This window comes from Pithys albifrons, chromosome 24, assembly GCF_047495875.1.
Source record: "Pithys albifrons albifrons isolate INPA30051 chromosome 24, PitAlb_v1, whole genome shotgun sequence".
In the NCBI taxonomy this organism is placed as follows: Eukaryota; Metazoa; Chordata; class Aves; order Passeriformes; family Thamnophilidae; genus Pithys; species Pithys albifrons.
Genome location: NC_092481.1, coordinates 7,721,239 through 7,737,095, shown reverse-complemented (window position 1 = coordinate 7,737,095; position 15,857 = coordinate 7,721,239). Strand labels below are relative to the sequence as shown.

Below are 15,857 nucleotides of genomic sequence, written 5' to 3'. Positions count from 1 at the left end.
TCATTTTCCAAGATCAAGCTTTCTTCTCTCTAAAGATGGGTTCAAAAGCAGCAACTGGAAAAGTTTAAGAGCCAAAAGCATCTGCACCATCCTGCCCATTCTGGCTCCCTGCAGCTGTCTCTCCAGTCCAAATTTAGCAGCTCAACTTCCAAACCACTGAAGAGATTCATCAAGTTTCTAAAAGTGGGGACTCGACATTTATGGGAGCTTTCAGATTCCAAAAGGGAAGGGGCTGGAGCTGAGAGGTGCAGGAGGGGAATGTGAGGTGTTTCAGGCAGGTTTCTGATGAGGCACAAAGGTTATTTTATGCCATTCTGGTCATGACACATCACAATACATCAGTGTTAACATTGTGCCATTGTAGATTTGAAAAATGCCACCTGAACCACAAAAATTATGGAAATAGATCCATAATTTTAGATTTTGCTCTTAGCAGTGAGCCAACTGCCATCCCACAGATAATTATCTATTTGGCCCTGATATTCCAATTACTCTGGCTCTCAGCTGATTTATAGCAGAAACTTCGAAATTTATAATTTAATTTGTCAGTTGCTCTTTCTTTTCTATAAGCTGTAAGCAATTTGTTACTTTTGAGAGTTTCAGCAGCCCAGGCAGACAATTATATATTAAAATCAACTACAATAACAAAACTGAATTCTGAAAACCTGCATTATCACTTTCATTATTTAGGCCATTATCTTTCCTTGTGCTTTGGTCCATCCAAACCCCGAAAAGATCTGGCTTCCAGGTCCCCATGTCTCATACAGGCAGCAGCAGAACAAAAAGGCATTCAGTGAATTCTGCAATCCAGGTAATGATGAAACAGGTTTTGGGATAAAAACTTGACCAGGGAAGTGTTTTCACTTTGAAGAGATGTGCAAATCTTTGGAACATTTAATAACTTACCCACTCAAAATCTCTGAGTTTACAAACTTGCAAAATGCAGAGAGATGAGAGAAAAGGAGGAGGGGAGGGGACACCACCTCCCCACTATCACTTGCCCTCTGCCCTCCTTTTGTTAATAAGGAAGATTTCCAAATAGCTATTTGATTAGTTTTATCCATCTACACTGGGATAATTAGTAAATACTTAAAAGATGAAATCTAAATATACCAACCAATCAGCCCCTTTCAAGTACTTCCAAGGAACATTACAGAAAGCATTATCTTCACAAGATAACCATTTCTGTGGCTCTGTAGCCTCCTCTCAACTCCCCCTCAAACACTTCACTACCAAGTACCTAAGAAATTTCCATTTTGGGTTGAAAAAAAGGAGGGGGGGCATGAGTGTAATTTGAAATATTTCTTTCCCCATTGTATTCCTAATGTGTTTTTTCCCATCTCTCTTCCTTTCTTTGCAGTTGGAGGCAGTTAGTTGTCTCATCACTTTCAAACTCAGGATCTGCTCTTTCCCACCTTTAACTTTCTTGCTACCCCAAAATAATCCCGTACCAGTTTGGATTTTTAAGCTGCAATATAATGCCATATATTTTCCCCAGCTGTGTCAAAAACAATTTGCCAGATGACAAGATGCAGAGAAAAAGAGGAACTGACTGTCAGTGTTGCAGGCAGAAGAAAAAGTCTGCCTGAACACACTGGGATAAGCCATTTATATTTGGAATAATGGATGCATTTTTTCCTAATCAGACTTGCATAAACTTGTATAATTCAGGACTGACTGCAGGAAAGGTGATGAAACAGCATCATATTTATTATGTGTTGCTGTTTTTAATATTATCACGTTGAGCTATAAATGGCCATACAAACACCATGGCAGAATGATACAAAAAGGCTGGAATTTACTTGAAAATCTTTTAATAGAGAGCTGAGCAGCTACTCAGGTTACTTCTTTGGGACACTGTCCTCAGTAATGCTTTTATGTAACAGCAAAACAATAACAAAAGGCTGTGTGTTAACTCAGCTGATTGAGACGTTCCATCTAAGCAGGCACTGAGATCCAGAGGCTTTTCCTTGGTGGGTTTAAAAGCCTGGCCCTGCAGAACAGACAGTGCTGCAGCACAAGAGACGTTACCAAGCAACTCACAGAGACAGACACCAGCACTGATAATCCATTCTAAAGTAATTACACTTTATAATTAAAGATTACAGTAAATCCAATAGATCCCAACAGGAACTTGAGCAATTTAAAGACACTCTGGCCAACCTGCCTGTTTTCCAGGAGCTATGCTAGCTCCAGTCTGTGAATAAAACACTGAGGAAATTCTGAGATTTTCACTTAATTGGCCTTCAAACAACTGACAATCATGAGAGACTCACCTTGGGAAGTGTTAACCTAACGTCACCTCACTTTAAATTAAATATCATTCTTCTTCTAATGGATGGCAAAGGGTGACTGGGGGTAAAACCTGAGTCAGTCACTACCAAATGAAAGCCCTGGCAAAGCTGTGTGAACACAATCCTGACTCCAGCAGGACAGGCATTTCCTCTCTAGTTCCATTCTTGACTCTTGGACATCCTTTGGACAACTGTCACTACCCTGTGCCTCAGCTCATCCCTCTACAACACAGACCTCAGCCCCTTCTTCTCAAAGCACTGGGCACAACACAGAGAAACAATCAATGTGCATCAGACACTGTGGGGCTGAGCTCACCTGGTGAATCACACTGCCCAGAGCAGCTGAGGCTGCCCCTCCCTGGAAGTGTTCCAGGCCAGGTTGGACAGGGCTTGGAGCAACTTGGGACAGTGGCAAGAGGCAGAACTGGATGATCTTTCAGGTCTCTTCCAACCCAAACCATTCCATGATTCTATCATTCAATATTCTTTCATCCAATGATCTTGCAGACCCAGAACCATTTTGTGCAATGTTCTGCTCAAGTTTTCCTTAACCACAAGATAAAGGCTCATGTTTCCACACCTAAAGCACCAGCCTGAGCAAAGAACTCCCTTGTGCTCCAGCTCTTCCTAATGGATTCTAATCTAAAATTCCAAACCCTGCCAGGCTACTGACTGAGAGTTCAGCTGAGAGTTCAGTGTTAAGACAGTAAGACAGAGACTGTGAATTACTTGCTACAAGCAGCTTTATCTAGAAGTAAATATAACAGTAATTCAAGCAACAGGTAAGTGGGGCTTTGCTTCAAATTTTTTCTGGCAAAGCCCTGACAGCTTGCTCACAAACTGGCACGGGTGGTTTTTATGCCATCAGTTGCTATCACAGCTCACTCTCTCTTGCACAACAGCCAAAGACATGACAGCTCATTGCTCAGAAAACTGATCCCCATCACTAGAACAACAGAGGAATTCTTAATGAAGATAGAAGAAATCACCCTCCATCCAGACACAAGTCACTTTCCAGCAAGTTACAATCAAAAAAAAGTTTTACATTCTGCTTGTTGTTCCCAGACAGACAGTCCAGCTCAGATCTGCAGAGGTAAGCACTCACTCCCCACCACGATCAGGCAAAAAGCAGGACTGGAAGCCTGACTTGCACTGAGGGAACACAAAAAAACCCAGTACAGAGTAGTCCAAGGTCGTTAGTGTTAGTGACAAGGACAGAAATAGAACTCAAGAATCTCCTTGACACACAGTCCCTGCTAGAAAAGCTGAATGGGAGAAAAACCAGCTCAAACTACAATTAAACAAACACCTAATTAAATTCCTAATGCAACTAGATTTAACTGTGTCAAGAGGGGAAAAAAAATAAAATCCTTTGATAGGGCTATCTCAGGCACTAAGACCCAGCTGGATCCAGCTGCATCTAAATCAGGAAACATGTCAGCAAGAGCAGCTGATTTTGCAGTTAGCCCTGTAATGAGATGCTGGACTGGAAGAGGACAACAATGGTTTTGAGAACAAATTTGCAAGTCTAGACCAAAGCACTGAGTGATTTAGTGGAGAGACAGAAAAGCTGTGGTCTCTGCTCTTTCGCTTCCCAGAACCAAAGCTTGGGGGAAAATCTAAGAGAAATAAAAGGTATTTGTGTTCCCAGGTATCCAAATGCTCTCAGCTTCCTGACTCCTGCCAGCCTCTAGAGCTGATCAGACACAGGGTATTCCAGAGCACGACCAGGCTGACACTGCACAGCAAATCCAGCAGTAAAACCAGTAAAGATTCTCTCTGTCCTACCTTTGGTACTCAGGCACTTGCTGTCATGAGGTTTAGAGAACTGGCATGAAAAGGCAACCCCTGGTGTCCAGTTTGCAGTCTCAGCCAGGGGAACTGACCCTACTGAATCTGAGAGGAGATTTCTTCCACAGACTGACAACCCAAAGGTAACCTGGGATGCTGCAAAAAAAACTGGGGTCAGTGTCGAAGGGCAAGTCTAAGTGTGTGATGGAGACCAAAGTGAAGATGTTGTGCCAGGAAACATATAGAAAGGGAACAGTGAGATACAGGAAAAACTAGAAATTGAAGAGGTGACACTTCAACACAGACAGGCTTAAAACCACAGGAATAGTTATGATATCTCTTGTCATTACCACAGAATGAAGGCAGAAGTAGCTCTTTCAGCAACATGAGGAAATCAGGGAAGAAATTTAAGGTGCTTACAAAACACTGGGGTTTTTTCCAATGTATATATGGTACAGAATTTGAACTTAATCCTGGTTATGGCTTCCCTGCAGCCAGATTTCCTACCCAAAACAGATTTTGTAAATGGAAATTGCAGCTGTGAGTATATATCTGTAGCACTTAAAAGTGCTTTCAAAGTAAAAGGTACCAGAATGTGTTGGAAGGTACCAGAATGTGAACAATGAAAAACCAGAATTCAATCCCTTTTTGTGAAATATTGGAATACTATAAAATAATATTAGATACTTAAAAATATTAAAATATACCAAACTACATCACACTGTGCTATGCTTTCCCATGCCCCCTAGTTACAGGAATTATGGGATGTGCTGCACCAGCGAGAAGGAACCCCACACCCAAATACACACAGAGGCACATCAAGCAGATACTGTCCCCACAGTGCTGTGGTGTCACAAATCATTTACATCCCAATGCACTGGTTCACTTCACAAGGTGACTCTTGATAACAAAGTTGTACATTAGGAGGTGTCTGTCAAACACACAACTCCTCAGCTACTCTGGGGGTGCAGAAACACAGGACAGCAGGAAGACCCAGAAAGCCACCAGCACCCACTGTGTGACACTGTTATTTAGATGTTTCAAGTGCTTTTAACTCCAGGTTGGACAGTCTAGCTTTTGCTAGTAACTACTGTTTCATTCCAGCACATTTTGAGGAAAGAAAGTGGGAAACAATTACTTATCTAGTAATTATGCTCCTTCAAATGTCACCTCCAAGCCCCCTCTGCAGTTTTGTGCCTGCAGCACAAATCACGCAGGAAATTCCCTGAGCTCTTAAGATTTTGGGCACTGTCAAACACCCATAGGCTGCCTTGAGGGCTCTTACATTTCAGCTATGTCCCTTCAAGCATGTACAGCACACGGTCTTTGTAAATCCCTAATTACACACAGACTACAAATTCTCCTTAGAAGTGACCAGCATTCCACATGAGTGATGGACAACAGTCAAACACTCAGGCCAGAATCCATCAGTTCCTCTCCATAATATCCCCATGCTAAATGGGAAGGTGGAAGGAAACACAAGACTAAGCAAGATTGTTTTTACAGATCTGCATTATGACAAGACAAGTAATTTTCTCTTTCCCTACAGATACCATCTGCACAAGAATCTCATTTCTGGAGAGCTGCAGCCCAAGAGGATGCTGTAAAAGGATCTGTAGCCATAAGTAACCCAAAATGGGCAGACTGAAAGGAGATGGAAGAAAAGAACAAAAGAGTGTGGAAACATTTTGCTTTACTTTTTCAAGTGTAATAATAGGAAAAAAGTCTCTAGAACCTATTAGGCTTGTCTGTTTGACAACCTGTGGGACAGATTTCAGACAGATCAATAATGAAAAGAAACAAAACAGAGAAGATAAGAGGCTTTATACTCCTGAGCCTTGGGTGTGAGACCATGGCAGTGGTCCTCAGTGGGTATGGAGGTTAAACACTGAACAGGGACCAGAGTCTCATTTGTAAATGTGCCATGGAGCCAACCTGAGACAAGTAAATAAAGCCTTCTTCAGCCAGAGCAGAAATATCCTGACAGTCACTGTGATACAGTTATGGAAACCAGGATGCACCAGGTCAGCGCTCTGTCTGAGGCTCCAGCAGCCAAAGCTGGACAGTTGAAGGGCTCTAGTTCAGCCAAAGACACATTTCCAAGGCATTTTTAGATATAAAAAGTGAAGCCCAGCCTCACAATCGCCACATCCTCTTTTGGGGAAGATATTTCTCAGCCTGGGATGTAGCAAGATGCTCTGGAACACAAGTGATACAGAGCTGCTAAGTCAGAGTAGGAGCCAGGGGGAGAAACAGAACCAATTCACACCACGGCTTGAGGTACAACCCTGGTTAACACCAACCTGAACAGAATGAACAGACCCTTAAACCTGAAAAAGGAAATCACAGCTCTGGACAGAACCCACACTGTAAGATACAAATGGACTCCTTCCACTTCAGAAGGAAAACTTAGCACCTCACAGGTTCACTCAGCAGCTCAGTGCACTGATCTCACTCTTTCTACTTCAGGACCTGAAGAGGCAGATCAGCTGATCTGCCTCATTCCTCCCAGCCCCGCAAAGCCTGAATTGCTTTTGACACATGGATGGCTGGAGGGCCCTGAGCGCAGACATAAGCAGATGGGATAACTGAAGGAAGGGGAGAAAGAAAGAAAACAATGTAAATACAGGCTAAGAGTTACCCTACATTGCTCCTGTTCTGCGTTGTGAGAATGGACTTAGGGAGCAGCAGCAACATCTGTTTGGAAACTGTCCTTGTCTCAGTCCAAATGCTGAAGCAGGAGAAAGAAGGAAGCTGAAAACTGCCAGCACACCTCGTACTTTATCTCACACTTGGATGGCTTAACAGGAGAGATATGGGAGGATGAGTTTAGTTTAATGATTTCTTGCTGGTCCACCTGCTCCCCATCTGTCTTTGTAGTCCTTGCTCAGAGGGACAGATTGCAGCACTGCTGTCCTCTCCCCTTTCCAGAGTTACTTGTGATTTCAACTTCTGACAAGAGGAACAGAGCAATTCTCAAGCATTAAGTAGTCAGCTGAGATTGGTCTAATAATTTATCAAAGGTAATAGCTAGTAATAGACAGAAGAAACGCACTCACAGCCTTCCTAGAGCCTCATGTCAGACTTGTCACCTTACAAAAGTGTTACAAGAAATTCTTGGACCACAGTGGCACATTTATTAACCAGAGGCTGATGAACTCTTTGAAGAGTCCCACAGCCACAATAAATCATACAAATCAGGTTGCAAATACCAGATCTTTAATAAAAACGAAGCTGATGGAGTGGATGTTAGAAAAACAGTAGAATTCATCTGGCAGGATGGAGGGGACTCGTTTTCATTTAGCCTGACCTCCCATTCCAAGAGGGATCAAGGCTTGGCCCTGGCATCACTTCAGCACTGCACTATACAGTCATCATATGACAGTGACTAATGAACTGCTGAAAGAATAAAGCAAGAAATGGCAAGTTAGGGGATCTGGGTAATAAACTAAAGAAAAGAGCCATAAAGATTCATCAGAATTAGAGACAGAAGGCACCTCCCAGGTCACAGACTCCATGTTTCTGTCAGTGTAGAAGAAGCACCCCCAGTAATGCTTTCAAGACCTAAGGAACAAGGTTCCACTCTGTTTCACTTACCTAATTCCACCCTAATATTCAATTTAAAATTTTAAGTCTTTGAAATCCAGAAAAGAAAGAACTATGAGATAAGGCAATTATTTTTACTGCTTTATCCTACAGCAGCCAGAACTGCCTTTCAGAGATCAACCTTTTGAATTATGCTGCTGTGCAGCCACCGATGAGAATGGGCAGACCCACAGCCAGCAGTGTCAATGTTCTGGTTGTTGAGGGCTCACTGACATGCAGAACAAACGTCTGATAATCAAACACAACTATGGTGGTTCAGGACTGAGGAATCCTAACATGGTCTTGGTGCTGGAGGGAGGACTTCAGGAAAGCCAAAACAGCACCAGAAAGCAGCCAAGGATTTGTTTGGGTTCATCCAGCACAATGCTGAACTCCAACAGAAACATGTGTCCTTCCCAGAAAACTCCAGAGAAAAATAAGGATCAGATGAAAGAAGAGGTAAAAATATCCCATTTGCACTGAAAATATTTCACTTGTGATCTGGGCTGGCTAACCCAGACAGCAGGAGGTTTTCAGGATGGATGGAATGCGATTACATTATAATTATCCTTTGTTACTTCGCAAAGTACACGGTTATGCACTTCCTTTACTGCCCAGGGAAATCATGTTAACACAATTAGAGCAAGAACCCTGCTTTAAACATGGTTGCTTGGATGTTACCAACATGGCTCCAATTCTCAGTACAGACAGTCTTCAGAGCCATCCTGCTCCATAAATCAGTGGGAGTTCTCTCACTTCCTCAGAAGAGAAGGGACACTCTCTAGGATGCACTCACTGAACATGCAGCTTCACTGTGTATCATTATCTGTGCTAGAGCTGCTGGCACGAGATGCTGCAGAATTTCTTTATAACTTGCATTATTATTCTTTGCAGCAGAATATCATTCTATCCACTAATAAACAAAGGGAGAGAAATCTAACAACAGCTCTAGGGCCATGCGAGGCAAGTGTTGGAGGCCAGATTAGAACTAACGAGCTCCTGGCTCCCACTCAATCACAACCATCAGAACAATTAGCTCAAATAAGCCCAAGAACCATTTTCTGCTCCACTGTCGTCTGCCCGTCCTCCCTGGTAACTCCTGAGATGGAAAACTTCAATTGGGTTTGACAGAGGGGAGAGGTCACAGAGAAACAAGTTCAGAGCAAAATGCCAACAGACCAGCAGGGAGACCTACAGAGTGTCTCACTAAAGGAGGGCACAACAGGCTCCTGCTCTGGTCACCCAGACCCCTCTGAGGAATCTGCAGCTGGATATGGATTAGTGTCTGGCTCACACAGCCAAGGAGGGACCTGGGAAGAGCAACAGACACCACTGAGCAGGGATTGGTGACACAGAATTACAAACACAAGGGTGGGGAAGGTCCCAAACTCCACGATGGGGGTTTCAGCACACAGGGCTCCCATTCCTAGAAAGCTGGACTCTGTTACCTTTCCTGCTAAGGGAAGAAATCTTAAGAACACACTTCCCCTTTTCAAACACTGTGGAGATCTTTCCTGTGATTCCAGCATGCAGCAGATCCACACATGAGGAACTCTGCATCAAGATAAGTACATGCAGAAGGGAAGCACTAAAGTCACTTCAGTTTAGTCCAACCTCTTGCCATTACTTATGCTCCAGTGTCCTCCCAGGGAAAGCTGAAGGGCCCAAGAGGAAACAGTTTTGCTGCACATTAATTTGCCAGATTAGAGATGAAAAAATATGTGCCCATTTCAGAGAGGTGCATGGTGGAACCACACAGAGACACAACGAATCTGCCGTCAGGAGCAGAACACAGAACCAAGAGTCCTGATCCACTTAACAGAAGGTGCTCTGCTCCTTTAGCCAGGGTACAAATGAGTAACATCCTTGTCCCATAAACAGAGGATGTTTATTATCCAGTCCTCCAGTGTTCCCACTGTGCTCTCTCTCCTACATGGTTTGGGTCCATTATGCACAAGCACTCGCATTATGCACGGATCAGGGACATCACTGCCCACGACAGCTTCTCTGGAGCCCTTCCAAATGTTGTGTCATATGATGAACTGAAGTGCCAAGGGGACACACAGTAAAGACAGCAATCAGGGAGTGTGTGTGCTCCTCATGCCAAATCCATTCACAGCATTCAGTGAAAAGCATGTTTCTGGGGAATGCAAATGTAGTCTATTTCCTAAGTTTAAAAATCAGAATGCTCCAAGCATAAGACTTCCTCATCCCACTAATGGAGTGAATATTCCTTCTGCCTTCTCCTTTTGACAACTTCATGTCACCTTTATGTCCAGATCAGTCTGTCATTTAGTACCAAGATACATTCCCCTTTCCCCCTCTCAGCCTCCCATCTAAAACCTGAATTGTTCTCAATAGTGGAAAACATATTCAAAATCATCAAAAAATGATAAACAATCTAAGCAATAACAGAATCAGAGAGTAAACCAAAAATGATTGATTAACCTCCTCTGGTAAAGCTCTGCATACAGAGCCAAAGGAAAGAACACTTAGCACAAAAATCTTTCTCCCATTAAGTGGCAGATTTAATCATTGATTAAAAAGTTAATCAGGAGTCCATAAAAATTTTGGCTGGAAAGATGGGATCTTAACTCATGTGACTGGTTTTTAGTAAATATTTGAGGGGCTGCATATACACAGCTCCACAGACTGATGGTACAATAGGGAGGTTACAGACCAGGCTCCATCCTTCCTGCCCTAAACCCCTTGTCTTTCTGCCTGAGGACTTTCAAGGAAATATGTGTATTTACTGAAGTGATTCAGGAAGGTGTAGGTCCTTCTGCATCCTGGAAGCTCATTTCACCATGTCCAGCACATGCAGTCACTCATCATCTGCCCAGAGAAGTCCACATGCCAACAGTTCTGCCCTTGTGAACAGGGCACTGTCTTGAAGTGGCAGTTTATAAACCAGTCCAGCATCAAATTGAGCTGTTGTGGAACAACTGCTTCTAGTGCTAGATTTGGGAGGTAAGAACAAATGTCTTCAAATTGCACAGCACTCCCAAATTCCAAAACACCCTCAGCTCAACAGAGACTGGTAATAGCGAGCACTAAGGTATCACTGGCACCTGAGGCAAACAGCACTGCAGCACAGATCACAGCATGTGCAGCACTTTCTGTACTCATGCAACAGAACAAACACATTTTTAGTCAATTAACTGTATACCCTACAGCTGAAAGAGGCTCTAGGTCAGGTCTAAATTTTGTTTGCACGAATCCACCAAAGGCTACTGAAGCAAAAAATCCACTGCATGCACCATTTGTGGGATTTACACCACAGCACCCATTTCACAGGCTCAGTAAATAAATGTATGAGAAGGAGCATGGAGAAAAGGAAAATTCCAGCAAGACTGGAGCCAGCCAGTGCTTCAAAGAAATTCTCTCTTGCAAAGGTATTTTTATGCCAGAGGAAGAATTACAATCTGATCACAGTATATCTGACTGCTTTGAGATCATAACTCCATCCCATTATGGTAAATGTTTTACTGAGAACTGTTTTCTTTACCCCCAGCATCCAAAGCAAGTCCGTTGAAAGTCACTGGTTTTACATTTGACCAGCCCAAAGGATTAGACATTTTCCATGTGTCTCAGTGAGAAGATGTGCACGGGGAGGTGCATTTCCATCTGGAACTGTGTGTGGTGCTACTCACGTACCGAAGCCACTGACGGATCACATTATTTGCTTGCAGTGCTGCTCAGCCCCAGCTTACAAAGAAAAGGCATTTTCTCTATGTGGAAGAACAGGAGTTGCACACAGTGCAGAGAAAGGGAGAGGTCTGAAATCTGTTTATTGCTGGCTGCAGAAAGGAGATGGTCAGAGACATTCAATAATGTGGTTTACAGTGCTGTACCAACAGGGCAACTGTAACTCAAACTGAGAACTGTTTTGACCTCTGCTTTCAATAAACTGGTGATCACAACCCAACCGGTGCATCCCTGTGAACTCCCCTGAGAACACCCACGCCTCCACAAAGGTGTGAGAGGGAAGGAGCGTTGGAGCAGAGATTTCTCCCAGCAGGGGTCAGGGCTGCGGCACAAATTCAGAACAATCAGAACTTCCCCAGCTCTGCCCCAAAACCAAGCACTTTTTCATTGTGGTCACAACTGTCAAAACCACACAAAGGGAACTCAGCAACCAATACCAAGGAAGTTTCCACAAAAGTTGAGAGCTCCTGATAACATTCCTGCTTCTTGCTAATTATCTTTTAGTGATATGCTGTCAAGATATTTGTGTTAAAAAGACTGATCTACTTGCTAATCTTCAGGGCAATGCAGGGTAACTGTGTACATGGACTCTGATGGCCTCCATTCCCCCAGGGTGTGATTTTGAAAGCAAATACATCTTTAGAGCTGTGTTAAAAGAGGACAGGGTACAGCATGGGGAGGTAAGTAGAAGTGGAGATGGGAAGAAAAGCCAGGATGAGGAGAACTGCAGTGTGAAACAGACATGCTTCAGTTTTACTAAACCAGAGGAAATTAATGCATGTGTCAAACCCAAGGGTAAAATCCCAGCACAGGACTAAATACCTGTCTGAATTTGGAATATTCCCTTATTTGAACTGTCAGGTTCATACCTTAACTGTCAGGTTAAGGTATGAGGTATTCCCAGACATCAGGAACAGATATTTGCCTTTTGTACCCAAAAAGGAAAAGAAAAACTACTAAATCTCTTTCTCTGTTCACATCTTCTCACATCTCATGACTGAACTGGAAGTATTTCACCGATGAACTTTTTGGTCTGGCTTGTTACAGTGGTTGTCCTTAAGCACTGGATGGCATTAGTAAGGTTGGAATAAAGAATGCTCTTTCCTCTCCCCACTGCTTCCCTACCTATGAGGCCCATGAAGCCAACACAGCAGGAGTACAGCAAGAAACAGTCTGTTTGGTTCATCCATCATCAGCCAAACTGTCAGCTCTGCTCCAACAGCAAAATCTTTATTACTGGTTATGATGCAAAAGGCAGAAACCACACGATCTGATTTCCCGAGATTTGAGGCTAAGTTTGCAATACCAGCAGTTGGAGGGGAAATAATTTTGACTTCTCACTGAGGCAATTTGATCTGGAAATTGTTGAGAGCAAATAAATATGGAATCCCACTATGGCATTTCCGCAGTTGCTCTCCAGCTACAACCACCAGTCATTTTTTGTGCTCATCAGTGATTAGCATTTGGCACATGGAAAAAACGTAGCTATTCCCTGAAGCCATGCCCAAGTGATCAATTACAGAACCAAAGCCTTTTCCACAGGTCAGTTTAAGATGAATAATCCCTTTCAAATTTCCCAACCTGCAGCATGGGAAGATTGTTATTTGGTTTTTTGCAGTTCTCTTTGAAAGGTCAGAGTGCCCACAGTAACACCCAGCAGGATATCCCAGACAATTCTCCAGGTGACCAACGACCTTTTGCAGTACAGTCTGTGCAATACAGGTGCTCTCCTTTTCTTCTCAAGAAAACAACTGTTTATTGACCCAGGACTTGTCTTAAAGGTAAGCAGAACCTAAGCTGTCTGCCACTCTGTTACCCACCAGTGCAAAAGCAGATACCTGCATGCATGTCAGCTCAGCTCAGCTCACCCCACTGCAGCACCTACTTCTTTTAACAGGCTTCTATTTGTCATTTCAACTTGCTAATCCAACTCTTTTCTCTTCTGCACTATGAGGAAACACAGCATTCAAAGCACATGAGTGAGAGAGACAAATATACCTCCCAGCCTGACTCCTAAATCTGCAAACAGCTCTGGTGTCCCTCACACCCCAAAGGGCTTTCCCAAACAGCAACAAAGTGGGAGAGAGCACAGCTGTGGGTTTCACACTCTATCTTTTAAACAGGAAAAGGCTGGCAGGGCTACATTAGCACTTTCCACACATACCAGCTGAGACAGTCATGCCACACCCTCTTCTTTAGCTGAAGCATCCAGCAGCTCAGCGGCTGGTGGCGAGCAGTGGATGGAGGCAGGCTGGGAGTCCTGCTCAGACCAAAGGGTGCTATGGCAAACAGCAAGTCCCAAGCCTCTAGGCTGGGCATCAGCTCTGGGCATCAGCTCTGGGCATCTTTGATCATGCACTGGTTTTTATTCCTGGCTTTCATCTAGGCTCTAGCAGATGTTGAAAAAAAAATCAACAAATCCCATCCACATCCATCCTCCCTGTTATAGGGGTGCTGACCTGTAAGATTGGCCTAGAGGGAAGCAAAGGAAACAACTTTTAGTACAAGGATAGTTTGGAACACACTTTAGCAAATTACAGGACTTAAAGCTCTGGAAGAAGGAGAGAAAAGCTACTTCTAACTACTGCACACTCTTTAAACCAGCCAGCAAACCCACTACCTGCCCTGACAGCATCTCACATTATGTGAGGAATATTTGCTAATCCAAAGGCTGGATCATCACTTACTTCTTCCCTGCAATTCTTTTTTCCCCATCTGTTTCTTTTTATACTGCATTTGTCTTCTAACCTTCCTGATTTGTTTTCTTCATGTCTTTTTGACTTACAAAAAAAAAAAGACATACCTTAGCTCCTCCCCAGGCTGCACCGCCCTCCCTTGTTTTGCACAGTCTTATTTCTCAGCACTGTATTTGTTTCTCTCTCTCTGAATAAGCAGAAGTATAGGCACTTTTAAGGAATAAGGATTCTGTTTGAAGAGTAATTAGCTGTCAGGATAAAACTAATATTTATGGATCGTCATCCTTGAAAACTCTAACTGTGCTACCCAGCACTGATTATGGCTATTAGACACAGATGGAGCTGAATCCACACAACTTGAAATAATCCTGTGTTTAAGAAATAATTAACTACAAATTAATGACTGAATGCCACTTGCTTTCCTAAATTTGATTTTTTAGTTTGATTTCTTTGCACAGAACAGAAGCTGGGTTATTCCCAGGTATGTTGTGCTCCCTGGAATACCTTGGAAGTGAGAGAGATTCTGCAGTGTATTCAGGCACACGCTCCCCAACTTCCAGCACAGGCAACGGCTGTACTGGAATATTCCAAATACCCTGCAGCTGAGATGCAGCAGGAAAGGATGGCTCAATCCTGCCTGGGATCATAAAGAAACCCAGCACCCCTGGGTGTGTTGTGTCTGGTTGCCTGGCACAGAAGTTGCAATTTTACCAGCTGTGTAGCCTTTTTTTTTTAGTGACTGACAAAAATATCAGAAGAGGAGCTTTAAAAAACGGTTTTTAAAATGCAGGTCAGAGCAGATGAAAGCCCTCGGCCTGTTATTCTTTGACTGTCTTCTCTCTTCAACCTGGGGCAGCATCTTTGCTGAATGGCCACACCTCTGCGAGAGCACAAACCCAGGAAATTTACACTCTTCTTAATTAAATCTGTGCTTCTTACTTATTGGCACCTCTTACTAGAGCAAAATTCCCTCCGAGTTGGTTATTCATCATAGCAAAAGATACGACAAACACAACTGAGGACTACACAGAGTCTATCACTCCTGGTTAACTGGGTCACAGCTTGCTCTGTGATATTTGTGAGGCTGCCAGGCTTTTATGCACGAGCTGTGAGCATGAGGCCAAATTCTCCCCTCAGCCTTTCACCCCTGTAACCTCCTCGACGAGGCTGTCCCAGCTCAGCAGGGTCAGGGCAAGGGCAGCCTTCGTCTCCCTGTTAGGGAGTAAATTCCCGTGCCAGTTTCACAAGGATTCACAGGGACAGCCCCTCCCACTCCTTCCCGATTCCTGTGAGGGCACATCCCATCGCTCCATCCCCATGGACCAGTACAAGTTTTGCCATCTCCGTGTTTCTGTGCAAAGCTGCAGGTTGTCACTGACACACCTGGGGAGGGAGCCTCTTGTACCCATGAAGCGAGGGGTTTTTTTCCCCCTTATAACCAAGCTGGAATTTAAATTTTCCTTTGCCTAATTTCAGCTCCTTAATTTCCAGTCACACACCATCAAGCTGCCTTGCCATTTCCTCTCCGGTGAGTGCAGGTGTCCGCACCCGCTGGCAGGGACAGCCCCTGGGAAAGGGACACCCCAACTCCTGCCACCTTCCTTGGGAAAAGGAAGGAGAAAGGAGGCTGGGAGGCTTGTGAAGGAAATAAGGGTGAGGCTGGGGAGGTGAGGGAGGGGTGACATGGCTGCGAGGGGGGGAAAGGGCTGACTGAGAGGGACATGAAGTGAGAGGACGATGAAGGCTGACTGGCGGACACAGCTGTAAGGGCTGACTGAAGGGG

At 43.9% G+C, this 15,857-nt stretch overlaps 1 protein-coding gene across 1 annotated transcript in view; it reads right to left on the bottom strand.

Moving 5' to 3' along the window:
* MAN1C1 (mannosidase alpha class 1C member 1) overlaps nt 1-15,857 on the bottom strand; it is a 62,942-nt gene that overhangs the window by 44,394 nt on the left and 2,691 nt on the right. The gene's annotated exons all lie outside the window — the stretch shown is intronic.